The sequence below is a fragment of the Sciurus vulgaris genome, assembly GCF_902686455.1.
Source record: "Sciurus vulgaris genome assembly, chromosome: 1".
In the NCBI taxonomy this organism is placed as follows: Eukaryota; Metazoa; Chordata; class Mammalia; order Rodentia; family Sciuridae; genus Sciurus; species Sciurus vulgaris.
Window position 1 is genome coordinate 45,103,184 of NC_136461.1, and position 18,389 is coordinate 45,121,572.

The 18,389-nt window shown below is 44.4% G+C and overlaps 1 long non-coding RNA gene across 1 annotated transcript; it reads left to right on the top strand.

Annotated features, from left to right (window-relative positions):
- The first annotated feature begins 6,646 nt into the window (after nt 1–6,646).
- On the top strand, nt 6,647–12,175 carry LOC306654787. Its single transcript, XR_013762060.1, has 3 exons — nt 6,647–7,108; nt 10,009–10,112; nt 10,801–12,175. It is a non-coding gene; the product is annotated as an uncharacterized lncRNA (long non-coding RNA).
- The last annotated feature ends 6,214 nt before the right edge of the window (nt 12,176–18,389 follow it).

The following is an 18,389-nucleotide window of genomic DNA, read 5'->3' on the forward strand; positions in this document are numbered from 1 at the left end:
TACACTCCAAGACCTTACAACCAAGAGGTGCAGTCCATACAAAAAACAATGTAACATAGCACGGAAAAGGGAGGCACAAGACACAACTACTCTAAGGAAAAGAGATGCCAATATTAGACAGAAGAGATGCAAAGTACTTCTCTTCAATTTGAATTGTGTTTAGACATTTATAATTTCAGATTTGTATTTCAAAATGGCAGATTGGACATAAAACCCAGATGAGATCCCACTGAACAGACAATAAAGTTTTACAAAATAAAATACATAAAACCTTATTAGTCTGATAAAAAAAAAAGAGGGTGGTTTCCCCACATCAGTGACTTAGACACATTTCTAAAGGGTAGAAAGCAAATAGGGTCCCTGAGGCATGAACTAGGGCACAAGAACTTAGTGCGAGGCACAGATAGCAGACGGCAATGAGCATGTGAGTGGTGTTGCTTGATGGAGCCCTAGGAAGGCCTGTGGAGGGGAGCCAGGGAAGGCTAGAGTCGGCCACCAGCCTGGGGCAGGGCAGTACTCCAGGGGTGAGACAAAACAGGAAGACCCAATGCTTCCTACAAGGTTTTTTTATTCTGTTTTCTGTGTTTCTGCTTTTTTCTTCTTTTTCTTAGGTGGTTTTTCTTCTCCCATAGCTGCAGCTGCCTGAGGACAGCAGGAACAGGCCTCATTACCCATGGCTGCTCAGCAGAATACCACCAACCCTATTCCATGCCTGGCCACTTGGCTTCAGCTATTGCCATCCTGGGCTACAACAAAGAAGATGCACCCAGCTTGCCAACAGGGGCAGGGATCCGCAATGTGGCCATTTCACCTGCAATTCCAGATGCCAGTCCAAGGCCCAAGGTTCTTGGGGAGGCGGCAAAGGGTACAGGCCACTCCCCACAACTCCCCACTGCAACTGCAGCTGTCCTGGGTGCCCCAAAGACAGCACTTCATTCTACGCTCCCCACCCCCCAACACAACTCCAGATGTCCCCACAACTCTAGAGAAGTCTCTGTTTTGGTCTGTATGTGCACCTCCCCCACCCATGATATCCAAGGGCAGGCAGACCCAGAAAACATATAGCAGACTCTCATGATAGTGCAGAAATTCTTCAATTAGCTGGTAGGTGACTGCACCTGTACAAGTTTCCCCCTTTTATTTGTGTGAGCATCACTCTTCTTACCCTTGGGGAGCCAGTCCAGGAAAGTTCCATCCCTTGTACTGCTTCCCTTGTGCTGCACCCTTGGATTGCAAGTTCAAAGCCAGTCTCAGCAACTTAGCAAGGCCCTAAGCAACTCAGTGAGATGCTGTCTTGAAATAAAATACAAAAAAGGGTTGGGGATGTAGGATGTGGCTAAGTCTTTAAGTGCCCCTGAGTTCAATCCCTAGGAAAGAAAGAAAGAAAGAAAGAAAGAAAGAAAGAAAGAAAGAAAGAAAGAAAGAAAGAAAGAAAGAAAGAAAGAAAGAAAGAAAGAAAGAAAGAAAGAAAGAAAGAAAGAAAGAAAGAAAGAAAGAAAGAAAGAAAGAAAGAAAGAAAGAAAGAAAGAAAGGAAGAAAAGCTGTTAACAGTAAGGGATGCCTAGCACTAGTAGTAAGAGCTGATAAAACTGAGAGCTGCTGGGAGCTGTTAAGACAGCTTCTGAGAGGTACTGAAAGTCACCAAGAAAGCTGCTAATACTACTCACTTAGAGTGGCTGGTGTTCAGAGCTCAGAGGTGCTTGCACTCAAAGATTTAGAGCATTTAACAATAGATAAGCTGTACTTGGCCTTTGCATGATTTCTATCTAAATTGAGCAAAAGAACCTTCAGCTAGTTGTTAATAGGTGGGGACTGGTGACAGAGGCAGGTAAATCCATAAGCCAACCATGACCTGCAGAAAAAGAAAAAAGATACTTCCATCCACAATGGAAATGTATTATGATTCTTAAACCTTGGGTCCGACACTTTGGACATTGTAGGAGCTCAAGCAAATTGGTCTGCACCCGCCACACAGTGAAGACAAGCCTACCACTCAGTAAAACCTGCTTCTTCACACAGAGCTCTCTACCTCTCCCATATGGAGAAAAGTCCTGCTGGGAAACTCAACGTGCTGGATTACCAGAACCCTTGCCAAATCCCTATCACACAAGAGAGTCACAAATAAAAGTTTTCTAATTTAGTCAACATTTGAGGAAAATTGAGGAGAAAGAAAAAGAAAAATACAAAAAACAATTAAGATTAATAACAAAGAGATAAAAAAAATCAGAAATAAGCAAGCAATGGAAGAGAATTTCAAATTAAATTAAATCAGTAACCTCTGGGAAATTTGAGAAGTTATTTTTGCCATGAGAAATAGGCTGTCAAGGGTTCTTAGAAATGTAAACTATGTTTGTCATTATTTTTTAAAAGTCAATGAGGGCTAAATATTAGATTGGTCATGGTTTAAGACCAAATTGGTGACCTGGAAGATGAAGTCAATGAAATCTCATGGAACATGGAGAAAAAGGTGAAGAGGAAGAAAATATGAGAAAATTAGAAGTTAAAATAAATGGAGAATAGATTTAGAAGGGTCAAAATTCCTCTAATGGGAGTTTCAGACATGGAAAGGATAGGTGAAAAGTTAGAAAGTTAGTCAAAGCAGTACAGATATTATTAAAGAAAAAAGCAGGAAAAAGAAATATTTCTTGACCTACATAGGAATACGATTGTATAGGTTGGAAGAGTGACTTTAGTGGGACATATGACAAATGGAAACAAAACAAAGCAAAAGCTGAGCACCAGTTGTCATCTAGTGGCATTTCAAGAAGACCTTCCTAAAAGCTGTCAAGGGCTATGGCAGCCAGAATACCCACAAAGGAGAAAATCAGACCACACTCAGATCTCATGTCAGCAACCACTGAAGCCAGATGAGGTGTCCTCAAACTTATGAGGGAATGTGCTTTTGAACCTAAAATTCTATAAGCAGGGTAAGGCTAATTAAAGAAATTTCATCTTTTTTTTTCAAGTTTGTACTCTTACTTGCTACATTGGTGTTTATTAGTAAAGCAATAAAAATCATGGCAAAATATTAACTTCCAATGAAGCCATTTACTATAATAAAATATCAGAATACTTTAAAAAAGAAAAATTCTAGAACTTGAATATATTATCTGATAAGCCAAAAAATGATTTCCCCTCCCCAGTCCCTATCCTAATTCCAGAAATCTGTAAATATGGTACCTTTCACATAAGGAGGCTTTGTAGATAAGATCAAATTAAGGATCTTAACATGGATCATTAATGGGAAATGTTAATGCAGAGAGTAATTAGATTGATTTAGTTAGCCACTGCACAGTGTGTACATGTTTCAAAACATCATGTTGTGTACCACAAATATATACAATTTTTATTTGTCAACTTTAAAAATTAATACTTTTTTTTTCAACAGAGCACTTTAAGAGGAAAATGTTCCTACAGAAAAGTGGTCAGAGAGGTAATGATAATGGATTTGAAGGTGGAGGAAGGGATTCAGAACCCAAAGGATATGAGCAACTGTCAGAAGCTGGAAAAGACAAGGAGAGAGTTTGACCAAGGGACTCAGCACTGCTAATATCTCGGTTTTAGTCTAGGGAAACCCATGAGAACACCTAGCCTACAGAACTGTAAGGTCGTACATTTGTGTTGTGTTCAGCCACTAAGTTTGTGGTAATATGTCATAGCAACAATAGGAAACTATAGTTGCTTCCCTTATTCCTTTTCTGAAAAGTTACTTGAGGATATAGTCTAGAAAAATAAAAATGGAAGCTAAGGAAAATCTCTATGATGCAAGGGACAAGGGAAGTCATCCAAAAGCAAGGTATGAGAGAGAGTGACCCAGTAGGGTACATCCAGCAAAAATTAGAGGATTGAGAAGCAAAACAATCTTAAATATGAGAAGAATATACTTATAACTTCTGTATATTAAAAATAAAGAGGGGAAAAAATAGAAATAGTATACAAAAATCATAGCACAGATATGTATTATTTTAAGCATTTGATAGAAAAGAGAATCTATTCCTTCCAATAGAGGAAGATTTCCCTTCATGCCCCATGACTTAGAATTACCATTTTCTTCCCCCTGTCAATCAATATACTAGATTCTATAGTAAATATTTACCGAATAAAATATGAGCAAATTTGGGGGGGGGGGGCTGGGTTGGCACTTTTAGAGTCTATCTATAGACAAACCTATTAAGATTTAGTAATAATTAGAGTGCAGAATATCATTGGTGTCAACGCTGGCAATGTGACAGTGATGTTGGGCATCAGAGACCAGGAATGAAGGCAGGAATGAGGACAGGAAGCATGGTCCAGTAGTGTCCTCTTCCATGGCTGTGAACACTGTCTAAACAGCTGACAAAATAAAAATTTAAACATATGGAGTCTTAACTACCATCAACCATTCACTGAACAGATATTCACTAAGTGAGTCTATGCTTGGCATCCTCTTGGTATTCGGAATATAGCCATGAACAAAACAGACCATTTCTCCTTCCAACACAGTCTGCACTCTAGTGCAGCACAACAGACTACAAATGAAGGAGCGCCTCACCCAGCAAGCTAGACAGTGTCAAAGTGTGACGTGGGGAGCAGCAAACTCTTCCTACAAAAAGCAGGTAGAGAGTAACTACTTTAGGTGTCGTGGGTCAGAGACCTCGTCTGAACCTTCCACTATGCCACCACAGCAGGAATGCAGCCATAAATAAGACACACACTCACATGGCTTTGTTCCAATAAAACTTTATTTACAAAAACAGGCAGTGGGCCCAACTTGAACATGGCCTGCAGGCAGTCATTTGAACACCTTTCCTATAAAACAAGGACAGAAACTAGGGAGAACCATAGAGAGAAGCGTTGCAACTTCAAAATAGGAAAATGAGAGGAGGCTGATTCAAGGCAGTGAAGAAGGGGAGGGACATGGGGGAAGAGCGTCCCAGGCAGAGAGAGCCGAAAGTGCACACTCGGAGATGAGAACACTTCGCTGGAGAAAGGGACGGTGAGACTGGAGCAGGGACAGTGAGGATGGAGCAAGGACGGAGGGGAGCAAAGTACCCAGGCAAGGTGGGAATGTGAGTCTGGAGGGAAGGTTGGGTGCACCTGTAATCAAAGTGTGGTCCTCTACCCAGCAGCAGCAGTCTCTGGGATCAGAATCTGCACTTCAGTGTGCCTCCCCAACGGATCCTATCTCTGTTAACATTTGAAAAGCACTGGTGTGGAGCCTCCTGGTTGGGCTTTTATTCTGAAGTGGGTGGAAAGCCATTGACTGATTCTGACAGAGGGCTTTTATTTTAAAAGGATAACTCAGGTTACTATTTTCACTCCCCTCCTCCCTGGTCAGGGAAGATGGAAGAAGACAAGTTGGGGTGTTTCAATAACCCCCGTGAGAGGTGATGGTGGCTTGGAGCGCCGTGAGTTACCAGGACATGGCATGAGTCTAGATATGTTCTAAAGTAAAACCAACGGGAGCATCCATCAGCCCAGATGTGAGTCGCGTGAGGTACGGAAGGGGCTAGAGGATGATCAAAAGGTTTGGGACTTGAACAAAGATGAAGGCAACCTTTCCTGAGTGGGGAGGAGTGTGGAGAAGACGGAGGCCAGTGGAACCAGGGGCCATGACTTTAGTGGGCAACCTTGAGGTCTGTGACGTCTAGTGACTTCCTCCCAAGGGGAGATTCCAAGCAGTCAGTCTGAAGTTCAGGAGGGAAGATCACCCACCTGAAGATCTGCAGATAATAAGGAGCAGGAGAGGTGGAGATGGAAAGGGACCCTGGGAGTGGAGCAGTTATGCAAAATCTTTCATTTCGTGGACCCAATAAATACTACTTCAGCTCAAGAGATTAAGTCATACCCCATAAGCATATAAATTAGCGTTATGGTAGTAACTTCTTGAACTAAAGTCAAAAAGTAATTGTTTTCCTAAGGGAAAGGAGCCTGCCCCCAAAGTGCAAATATTCTACCATTCCATTTGCATGCGGTACTTAGAACAGTCAGATTCACAGAGACATAAATTAGAAGGGTGCTTCTCAGGGCTGGTGGGGTGGCAGGAAAGGGAGCCACTGTTTAATGTGGGAAGATGGAGATGTTCTAGAGAGGGTTGGTGGCCGTGGCGGCACAGCCAAGTCTATGTACTCCATGCCCCCGCACCATTTAAATATGGTTAAAATGGTAAATTATATGTTATTTATATGTTACCATAAGAAAAAGATTTAAATTTTTTTAAATTCACATAGTAGTCGCACGCACACACCCACACCCCAAATTGAATCGGTCCTGCAGGGGATGGGGATAAGAGGGCAGGGGGAAGGGAGGCATACTTTTTATTTTCTCTTTCCTGGACTGTTTGCATTCTTTAACCATGTGCACTCATTATTTTCATATTTCAAAATAAAATACTTAAAAGAATGAGTATGAAAAGGGAGAATTTCGGTCCGTGTTTCTGCTTGACTGCATTCAAATGCTCAAAACACTATTTTATAGAAGGCGATTTCCAAGAAGCCTTCAAAGCCCCTTTTCATTATTATTACTAGAAGCCTTTCCCCTGGAACCAGACACTTGTGTTTTTCCTATGGAGCTTGAATTCAAAGCCTGGGAGGGTGAGTGCATTGGGAAGCCTCCAGGTCCGGCGCTCTGCCTTTGAACTGCTGTGTTTTCCAGGGCTCCCCACGCATCCCTCATCCAGCTGGCTTCCCATCCAGGATTTACTGAGTTGTCCAGGGGGTGCCCAGAGCCTGCTGGAAGGTGACCAGAAGCTGAAGCAGACCCACCAGCGAGGCCGACCTCAGGAAGATCCCAGACTGCAGCTGCTCATCACCCAAGCTGCCACCAACAGGCCACGGGAGGCCAGTGAGAAGGCCTTCACCAAGGCCTCCACATCTCACAAAACTCCCCAGAAATTCTAGATGCCAGCCAGAGGATTCTAGCGCGTCCACGTGGGAAGAGACTTCAGAAATCATACTGTAAAACTGTTCCATTTTATAATGGGGGAATGAGGCCCAGCAATGTATAATCACAAACCAGGAGTTAGGAGCGGAGCCCGGATCTGATGTAAGTGTGGCTACCAGGAAACACACCGAGCTCTAGATTCAAGTCGGAAGGCATCTTCCGGAACGCAGGCCCTGTCCTGCTGCGGGTAGGTGGAGGAAAGAGGGTGGCTAGGGGATGGGAAGAAGTGGCTTCAGGGAAGAACACTTGTGGTTCCAGATTCCTTGGCAGACAGGATAGCAGCATACTAAGCAAGCCAGAATGAAGTCAGAATTCTTAGATTGACTGTGAAGTCATTCAGTGGATGGATCAGCTCTTTGTTGATGGCTCTGTTTTCATGTTCTGTGCCAGACATGGCTTCACGTGCCATGGATGTGGAATTGAATCAGACATGAAAGAGACCCATAGTCCAGGAGACCAGATGGTAATCCTGGCCACTAATGGAGTCAGTTACACTACAGTATGATAGCACGGCATAGAGTAAGATGTCCTCAATCTTTCTGATCATTAGAATACCCACCCTAGACTTGCTGAGTTTGATTATTGTGGGGAAAGTCCTGGTAATCTGTGTTTTTATCAAATGATTCTTATGATCAGTCCCACTAACTTTGGAATCATTCAGAGCTGGATTCAAATTCTGGCTCAGACCAGTGGTTTTAACCGCCTGACAAAAATTACTTATCTAGACATTCACCATTTACCTGTTCTCAGATTCCTCAAGATTTATAGCCTTCCCTCCTCTCAAGATCCAAGGTCACTCCATACTGCTGTACAGGTAGTGTACTGCACCAGCCAAGGAACTGAGTGCTTGCTGAGTGCTTGTTAATTTCTTCCCAAGAGGAAAGGGCCCCATTTTTTTTTTTCATCCAAACAATTTCAGCCTTGATTCTTCTGAACTGTGTCCTCCCAGAGGGAGCAACATTTTGTAATTCATCAGCCCAGAGGAACCACTTTTTTCTAATTTGTACAAAACCAGCACATATACTAGCAAGGCCCCCACAAAACCATTTCTGAATATAAGGCCCCTCCTCCACACAGATGCCCGCTAGTGCTGGTGCCTGCCAGCCACACCCAGGTCACTCTGCCATACTGCACTTGCATCTTCAGTGCCTGCCTCAGGCTCATATGGGAGCGAGACGCTGGCCTGGGACTTGCCAGTCCTCTCAGTCCTATAGTAAAGGACACACCATCCCCAGCACCGTTTGTCCCACACCTAGAAAAAAGGGCATTGCCGCTGTGATCTACAATGGAAGCCTGGAGTCAGACCCGAGTTCAAGTTCTGCCTTGCCTTTTATTGCGTGATCTGAACAAATTAATTATTGTCTATATAACATAGATGTTAAAGTTTATTATGCCCAACTTTTTTATAGGGTTGAATAAGATTTTGCAATAAGAGTTCACAGCACAGGGTTGAGGATATGTTGAGCTCCTGTTTCCTGTGTGTTCTATCATTTGATTTAAGCTGTACATCGTCCCTTTTGGATAACTGTTACTGTTACTGTTACTATTACTCCAGTCACAGTGAAAGAAAATGAGCATTTGGGGTCTGCCAGAGGAAGTGGCACAAAGCCAATGTCCAAACCTGATTGTAATGATCTAATCCACGTTCTTTCTATGTTGCCTCCAGATCCAGACATTCGCTCTCCTTGGGGTTCCGGGTTCAATGAGTAGAAAGGATTAGATGGAACCCTGAATTTATAAATGCAGCTAGGTTGCCCTTAGCAACCCAGTTAGAAGGACAAATGGGCTTCTGATCCGAGTGCCGACTCAGATCTGTTAGTGCTTCCTGCCCAGAGGACGGTGTTACGCAGGAGTTCAAGGGCAAGTCGGGGTTCACAGGGGATCAGGATGGACTGATGGCATCAGCCATGGGAAAGGGATCCAGGAAAGATGGCAGGTCCTATGGAGCACAGCCCGCCTCGGTAAGAGTGCTGAGACTTCCCAAAGGCAAATACACTTGATAAAAAGGGAGATCCAAGGGCACTAAATGAAGCCTTTAAAGACCATTAGCACTTTATTAAGGCCTTTTCCCAGATGCAGCCTGACACAGCCAAAGAACACAGAATGGAGGAGCATTTGGAGAGAAGGTGTGGGGCTGTCCAGCCGCATTTTATTGAAGGAGCAAAAACTCAGCTGTGTCTATCCCCAAAACTTCCCTTCTAGGCTCCACCTCCCTGAACGTCCAGGGAGGCGGAGGAGGTCGGTATGGAGTTCTGAGACCTCCGCCTGCAGCCAGGCAGCATTCACTCTCCTCGGGGTTCCAAGTTCAATGAAAGGATTAGATGAAACCCTCAATTTATAAATGCAGCTAGGTCGCATCTAGAAACCCAGTTAGAAGGACAAATGGGCAGCAGCTGATCCTAAGCTCTGGCATACCATCTGTAAAGCGTGGATGAAGAACCACCAACTCACTGTGCTTTGCAAGTACGGAGCGAGAACTACGAACCACAGCCGCAGAGAACCCACCTGAGCAGGCGGCGACTGAAGCGCCATTCCCCACTCCTTCCTTTCTCCCCGAAAAGCCGCACTGTGGCTTCTTTGTACATCAGGGTTGTTGAGGTATGGTTTACATACGGCAAAATTCATTCGTTTTGGGGAACCATTCTCCAAATTTTGGCAAGCACGGGCAGTGGTGTAAATACTACCATCATCGATATCAAAGGTGCCATCATTCCAGAAAATTCCTTCATGCCCCTTTCCGGCCAATGCCTCGCCCCTACCTCCAGCCCTTGGCAAACACTGATTTTTATTACTGCCCCTATAGTTTTATTTTTTATTGCAACCTATTTTAAATGTATAAATCCAAACAGCAAATAATTCTCTTGAGTTTTTCCTTCACATCCGACTCAAAAATAGCTCAACTCTGACGGCAAGCTCTCTGTTCCAGGAAAATTCTTCATTAAATAAATGAATTCCATGTGCATATTAAAAAGACATTCAGCTTCATATTCCTTCTATTTATAGCCATCGTTCAACCGCCAGGGGCCCAGGGAGCCTGTCAGGGTCTCACTGTCTTCTTCAGCTCACACTCTCTCCTCTCTGCTCCAGCCCAACTGCAGATCTGGCGCCAGGCCCAGGAGGTGCAGGAGGAGCCAGGAGGTGCAGGAAAGCCAAGGTGCCAAAAGGAGCTTGCGGACGTGTTTCCTGAGGAGGTGGGCTCCCCAGCCATCAGCTCAAGCTTCAGGGTGCCCTGCAGTTCCTGGGGGATGCACGGCCACATAATAATGGCCGACAACATGTCGAGTAAAGGGCACAGGACTAGAAACAGAGGTAGAGGGAGGGTGGAGAGAGTCAGGTGGTCTCTAAAGTCCTTTCCTACATCAAAGTCCACCACCCAGGTGAATCATGCAATAATTTTTAGACACCACCTACCTTTCCCTGGTCCTCACTTCCATGTGCCAGACACAAGAATTAAAAGTAGGCAAATGGAGCAAAAACAATTAGACTTGGTTTCTGCCCACAAAGAACATACTGTCTCAAAGAGGAAGGAAACATACAGACAAGAATGTGGTTGAATGGTGAAGAAAAGTTTTGGGCCATTATGGAGGTAGAGGAAGTGAGGGCTTGACCTGACTTTGCCCCCACGGGTTGTCTGATGTGGGCAATGTTGCTTCACCTCTCTGAGCTTCAGCGTATCCACAGGTAAGCAAGAAATTATATCCACCCTCAAAGGACTGTCCAGAGACATGAAAGAGGGATATAAATCACCTCGCCCTGTCGTATGCAGGCTCAGGAAAGTGTTGATGCCTCCTTACCCTGGTTTAGGATTCTCCAGAGAAACATAACCACTGGAAAGTAGACACTAAATGCTTCTATATGTTTGTGTGTGTGTGTGTACAGAAAGAGAGGGAGAAGAAGAGATATTTATTATGAACAATTGACTCATGTGACGAGGGAGGCTGAGAAGTCCCAAGATCTGAAGTCATCAAGCTGGACACCCAAGAAAGACAAGGGTCCTCATTCAAGTCAGAAGGCCTGAGAACTGAGAGAGCCAATGGTGTATGTTCCAGTCTAAAAGGCAGTTCGAGACCCAAGAAGAGCCCATGTTTCAGTGTGAGCCTGAAGACAGGAAGTACTCACACCCTAGCTCCGCAGTCAGGGAGGACTTCCCTCAGCTGATCGGCTGAGGCCCACCCACCTTCGGAAGACTAATCTGGTTGACACAGTCTACTGATTCAAAATGACAAGTTCTGATCTCATCCAGAAACTACCACACGGGCACATCCAGAATAATGTTCGGCCAAATATCTGGGCACCCTAGACGATACACGCCCAAGAAAGGAAGTGATATTCTAAAAGGGACTAATTCCAGAAGGCTGGAATTTTGAAAGAGAAGTTATTTCTGACTGCTGGGCATGGAGGAGGTGATCTTGAGACTTTATAACTGCACCTGCACCATGTCCAGAATCTGCCCCATTCTACAGGACAGGTCTGCTGTCAATCTCATTCATTTCCTGTCAGCCTCACTGCGCCTCAAGATGGGAGGCCTCTCTTTATGCCTTGCATCCTAGACCCCATCTCAATCCTACCACTCAGCAGGCTTCTCAGGGATCTTGTCCATGACTCAGTGTCCAGTGCCTGTCACATGTTGTAGGGGTTCAGGGAACATAGGTGTGTGACTATGAATCTAACCCAACCGTTTCATGCTACAGATAAAGCACTTAATGTCCAGGGCTTATTTGTTTATTCAGCCAGCATGTGCTGAGCCCCTACTATGCTCTTTGAGGGCAAGACGTCATGCATGCCTCTGAAAGCTCAGCCTGAAAGGGGAGAAAACTGAGAGAAAGAGAACCCCGACTATGTGCAAGGCTGTTTCTATACCTCACTTTACCATATCTTCCCAGAGTCTACGCATTCAGTCACTTATCCAAAAGTATTTCTCAAGCACTAAGAATTCCCAGTATTGCTACATGTTCCAGGGATACTGCAGTGAGCAAAGGAGGCCTCCAGCCAAAACAGACAGATAGACAGACAGATGACAGATGGAATAAAAGAAGACAATTGTGAAATTAACAGTATTTGTAAAATGCACAGCAATCAAAACAGAAGGAAGATGAGAAACTCAGGGAATATGTAACAGTATCTGAGTTGAGAACTAAAGGTAAAGGACCTGGTCCTTAACCAGATGTGTCAGGAATATCTACATACAGGACGCTATAGCTTGGGCCATGAGAACAGCCCATACAAAGTCCTGGCGACATGGGAGAACATAAACAAATTAAAGCTTTCCTTTTGTGTCAAAGTCTTTTTCCACTTAATTTTGCCCAAAACATTATATTAAAAAATTGACCACAAACCATTGTACACCATGGTCTCACTCTGAGACTTTATTAGACTGAAATCTGGTTAAATGGAACTCCCTGTGGCTGAAAGCCAACAGCTTCCAACATTCATTGTTCAGAACATTGGGTCATATTGGGCTGTAGCTCTTGGTCAGGGAGTGCTAGAGGGCAGGGGAGGGGACACTCCTCTACTGCCACTGTGTGTATCTTTGTGGCCTGTGGCATTGGTTTCAATCAATCATTATTACACACTTTGGATGAAATCCTGCTTCCAAGGATCACAGGTGTGGGAAGCTCTCAGAGGGCTGCACTGGAGGTTCTCTGAAGTCCTCTACTTGCGTTCTTACCATAATCAAAGTAGACGTATTCAGCCTAAGTTTTCTCATTTAATAAGTCCCTCCTTTTTATTGTGGGCTTACTGTATGTCAGACAGAATGCTACCCGCTTAGAACACATTCTCTCTGCTGTTCCTGAGTACACTCAATGGGCATGGAAGCCTGTGCTAGGATTCTCAGGGCATAGATGTGGAAACTGAAACCCAAGAGTGATAAACTGATTTGTTCATATTCACCCAGGTAGGATTAAAAGTGGTCTAGAGTTCACCAAGCTTAACTCCTCTGCCAACTCCTTTCTATTGTTAGAGGTTAATACATTTCAACTGAATTTCTTTAAAAAGGAAGATGGAAGTAAGAATGGATGTTCTGTCAGTGGAAACGACCTTGCCCGGTGATTGACAGCGCAGATCCTTCAGTCAGGCAACCTGGGTTGGAACCCTGTGGCCAGTTTTGGGGAGTTGGGCCTGGGATGTCATTTCTCAGTGGTCCGTTTTCTCATTTGCAAAACAGGAACATTAACATCTGAATTGAAGGTTTATTGGAGTAACATGCATAAGGAATATGTAATGGTGGTTAATAGGTAACGAATTCCTTAACTATGACAGTTATCACCTTAGTTGAGTCTTGGCTTGTGCAGGGCTTGTTCACTGGATGATAAGGGAAATGTAGGGCAGTGTTGAATCAAAACTCATCCAGTCCTCTTGAGAACTCCTCAGAGTGGCAGGCATGTTCTCATTCACTATGCCATTAGAGCAACAAGGATCCATCCCTTGTGTCCTAACAAGTCCAGATCTCAACACGAATTCCTCTCCAGATCTGCCTGGCCATCTCAGAACCTTCTGGAAGACCTGTGGATGAGTCTTGACTTACATCCCTTTCTCTTCCTGCACCGACCCCCACAGACTAGTACCCCTCCACCTTCCACCTTGTCTCCTAAACGTCCTTGAACTAGCTTAGGTTCTTAAGCTCTTAGGAGAGATGGTCCAGAACAATTTATGTGCACCTCGTCCTTTTTGAAGTGGATATCGTTTAGTAACTAATAAAATGTCTAAGAACCTTGGCTTAGAGTCCCCTAGCCCAGCCCCAAATACCAGCTCTGGGACTGGAATAAGTTACTTAATTCTCTGGGCCTCAATTTATGCATGTATTAAAGGGGAATAACAGTATTTACCTCATGGGGTAATTTTGTAAGGCAAATGACCAAATCTTATAAATCACTTATCCTTTAAGAACAAAGAGGTTCTTAACAAACATTTACCGTGTGCTCGGCTGCTGTTATCACCATGATATTTTCCAGTTTACGCATCTGAACCTTTCCACATGTGGCGTGTTCTTGGACACAGCCTGGTGGAAGACAAAGTTTGTTCTTGTTGGAGAGTAGAGGGCTGGGCTCTGGGAAGAGAAGTGGCTTGGCTCAGGACACAGCCTGCAGGACCAGGGCCTGAATCCTGAATCCTGGTGCCTCAGTGGATTTCACTAGTACGGTGTCATTGCTCCCCCTAACACTCGGTCCTCCTGTAACACGGAGTAGAGCAAGAAGATGCAGCCATCGAGGCCACCATTCACCTTGATTCATTCGGCGAGCATGTGCCAAAGTCAGCTAACCGTTCAGAAAAACTGCAGCCTTCGAGCAGAATACATTTATCACAAAGTGCTTTCCCCTGGGGAGGGAGTCACAGCATGGTTAAGTACCGGGTCTTTGGAAAAAGGTCCAACTTCAAGTTAGCACTCTGCCCCTGACCATCAACCTGGCCCTGGGCAAGTTCCTTAGTTTCTACAAGGTTTGGTTTCTTCCTATATAAAATGTGACTGACAGGAGTACCTGCCTCTTCCAAAGCTCACGGCATAATGGAGACACACAGAAGTCCTTAATCAATGTTAACCAGTATTATTATCCTTTTTTTTTTTTAACCCTCCACCACATTAGTGAGGCATCAGTGAGACTTCTCACCCATAGAGATGCTTTAGAGTGCACAGGGCTGCCTTAATGAGTATCCTGGGTGTAAACTGGGCGTAAATATGGGCCTGTGGCCACTCCATGTTGACCTTCTCTCCATTGGTGTGTGCCAAACTGCTTTGGGACCTCACGGGTGTTGCTCTACTTCCTTCTCCCTGTCCTCCTCCCTCGAGTCTCCTCTTCCTTGACACTGGTGGCCTCAGACCCTAGCAGCTCCCTAGTCTCCTTTCTTTATCACTCTTCTCATACCATTTCTTTAAGCAAGTACCTCTGTTAAAACTGACCGAAGTCCATCAACGCCACTGGATGGTAAGCTTCGTGAGCACAGGCTGTGGCTGTGTGGCTCATCCTCATGTCTCAAGTTTCTAGCAGTTGCTGAATAAATGAAAGAATTGATAAATAAGGTTCCTATTATAATCGATCTGCACAATAACTCTGCAAGACGAAAAAAGAATTATTGGGTCTGTTTTATAGATGGAGAAGTGGAATTGGAGACATTAAAAACATGCTCAAAAAGTTATACAGAGAGTCAATCATTGTGTACAGGGGACTCTGGTCCAGAATGTGACTCCCGGGTCAGTATGTTTTCTGCTACTCCATAATGGCTCTCAATGTCCCATCCCCCTGTCCTCCGCTTCTGAAAAGCTCAGGTTCTACAGCTAATAGCTAAGAAACATGAGAGTAATTTCTCTGAACAAAGAAAAGTCTTCCTTTCCTTGTCTTTTAGGGAAGGACCTTTGAAAAGGAAGTTTACTTCAACCAGAAATAAGAAATAAACATTTTCAGCAGGTCCAAGGCAGCCCATTTCAGTGGTTATTTAGATTTAAACCCCAGGGCAGTGTCCGGCCAACCCCGTCTCCCCACGCGGCAGCACAATACCACCAGGTTCAGGCCACACTCAGGAACCTCAGGCCAGGAGAAGCCCATAAGGAAACAGTCAGAAGCCCGGTGCTCCCAGGCAGCCGTGGTGACTGAAACTTGAGAGGCCTCCTGAACTTGGAGGAGAGGTCAGTCGACCAAATGCTCCATTGTCCACTGAAAATTAACCCAGTGCAACTCCAGAGTCCTCAAAGAGGGTTCTAGTCACCTACAGCAGAGGACTTTGCATTTTTCAAGTGCTTCCATAAACAGCTTTGTCTTCTTTTTAGCCTACCAACAACTCTCTAAAAAGGAACAGAAACAGGAAATGCAGCAAAAATGGTTAAGATCCTGAAATTTGGTGCCAGATAGGTTTGAATCCCATTTCTATTACTTTCCAGCTATCAATCTGAAATAGGCAAATCACAGAGCCCTTCTGAGCCTCACTTTTCTCATCTATAAAATGACAGGGGATTGCACACAACAGTCCACCAGACCGGCCCAAATGTTCACTAGTAATTTAATGTGAATGGTCCTTAAATCAGAATTTTAGGATTCCGTTTCATGTGAGGCCCACCAGCAAACATCCTTCCCTCCGTTCATCTCCATGGCTGAGCAGCAGGCTGAGGAAATCTTCATGGGACGAATCAATAAACCAGTGACCCTTTGTCCCATTATGGTCCCAAGAAATGGTTCCCACTCTCCTGGTTTGGGGCCTAAATGCTTCTTGATTAACTGCTTGCTTTTTCTATCATGGATTGATGAGTCACAAACCAGTGGACTTAGAGTGCTTTCAAAGCCATCAGGTTAGAAGAAAAATCCTTTCTAGTGCTTGCCTAGCGTGGAACAAGGCTCTGGATGGATCCCCAGCACCTCAAGAAAAAAGAAAGAAAGAAAGAAAGGGCAAACGTTTTACAGCTCACAGAGGGTGAAGGAGAGACAGGCTGTGCCTGCTGACCCCTCACCAAGCCTGACAGGTGAAGGACGGCCTCGTCACTGCAGCTCTCTGCACAGGCACCTGGGGACTTCTCACTTACCAGCCCCTGCAGACCCGACCGTCTGTGCGCAGCAGCCTCTGCCTCTGCCTCTGCCTCTGATTGGGGAGGCCTGAGTCAGGCGACCAGGGGGTCCTGCTGATTGGAGTCAGCTTGCTGAGCTGTCAGTTAGAGAGGAGGGGATATTGAGTTCATCAGTCATGTTGACAGGGGGCGTGGGGTGGGGAAGGAGCCCCCTAGTGCAGGAGAAAACCTCATGTGGGGCAGAGCTGTGACGAACAACTGGACTGACTTTGGGCAGGGTGACCCTGGAGACAGAGGAATGACCCACAGATTCCTAATTTTTGTTTCAAATTGCACTCAATGATGAATGATACATATCAGCCTTTGGTCTTCACTCCAATATTCAGTCTAAGAAAATCTGTCCATAATTTTCTGAATTTCTTTCTTAATATTTTGTGGATCTTCATGTTACTTCAGACTTTGTTTTTCAGTAATTGGGTATTCTACTATTATTTGAGAAGGAAGGAAGAAAGGGGAATTTATTGAACATCTGCTTTGTGTCATGGATGTATCTACATGTATTATTTTTTATTCCCTGAAAAGTGGGTATGGATATTTCCAATTATAATCATGGAAATGTGAAACAAGATGACTGACTTGCTCTGTCCCCTCACAAGGCAGGGACAGACCAGAATTTCAACTCAAAGCTATGCATCTCTGATGTCCCAACTGTACCTCTGCTCCAAAAAGCAGTAACGGGAGTTGGGTTTGCCTGTTGCTCATCTGTCAATAATATTTTTCACTGGTTATATTTTTATTTTTGGGAGAGGATAACAGGGATTGGGGAGGATACCCAGCGATGCTTAATGACCAAACCACATCCCCAGCCTTTGTCATTCTATTTTATTTTGAGACAGGCTTTCACTATGTTGCTCAGAGCCTTGCTAAGTTGCTGAGGCTGGCTTTAAACTCAAGATCTTTCTGCCTCAGCCTCCCAAGTCACTGGGATCACAGGTGTTCACCACTGTGCCCAGCTACTGGTTATGTTTTGAAGTGAATACTTTCTCTCAATGTGTTTTAGCCAGAGCTCTGTTAAATTAGTTAGCTAAATCTTCATGCTAATCATTGTGGGACCTCAGTGTCCTAAGGCGCTTCAGTCCAGCTGGTCTCTGGGAAAGCCCTTCCTAAAACCTACTCCAGGCCTGGTCCACTCTAGAAGCCATGAAGATGCCCCTTTTTTCTAGATGCTCAGAGTCAGAACAGACCTTGAGGTTTCTCTTTTCCAAATCACCAGGCTGCTCTGATTGGCATGGAGAGGTGAGAAAGAGAATTTGACAGTTGATGCTTTGGGATTCCATGACTTATTTTTTTTTTTTTTTCAGTTGTAGGTGGACACAATACCTTTATTTTATCTATTTATTTTTATGAAGTACTGAGGATCGAACCCAGTGCCTCACACATGCTAGGCAAGCACTCCACCACTGAGCCACAACCCCAGACCAGATCCCAAGAATTTATTGAACCATCTTTTCTGGTTCAAAGTCTGTACCTTCCCTGTTCTGCTGTCTTAGCCTGCCTCTCAAGTCTAAGGATTACATGCCAGCTTTAATAATTTCAGGTTTATGATATTGAAACAGATTTGGAAGGGAGTGTACGACTGTCAAGTTCAATCTGCTATTCAATAGTTGGATCTCATCTACACCACCCCTGCCAACCTGTTAACCCTGTGTTTACCCTCCCCTAGAATGAGGAGCTCATTACCTCTTTCCTTCCTTGGATGATATGGCTGTTTAGAAAATTCTCCCTATCTTTAAGTTGTTTCAGGAGTGAGGAAAATGTGAGCAAAGGCATAAAGGATATAAACAGTCCTGATTTTTTTTAATGAAGATGCACAATTAGGAGACTAAGTAACATGCTCCCTACTGCCTCGCTGGTATCGTTGGATAGGTTTATTTAACCTTTGCAGGCCTGAATATTTATTTCCTTAGCTGTGTAATAA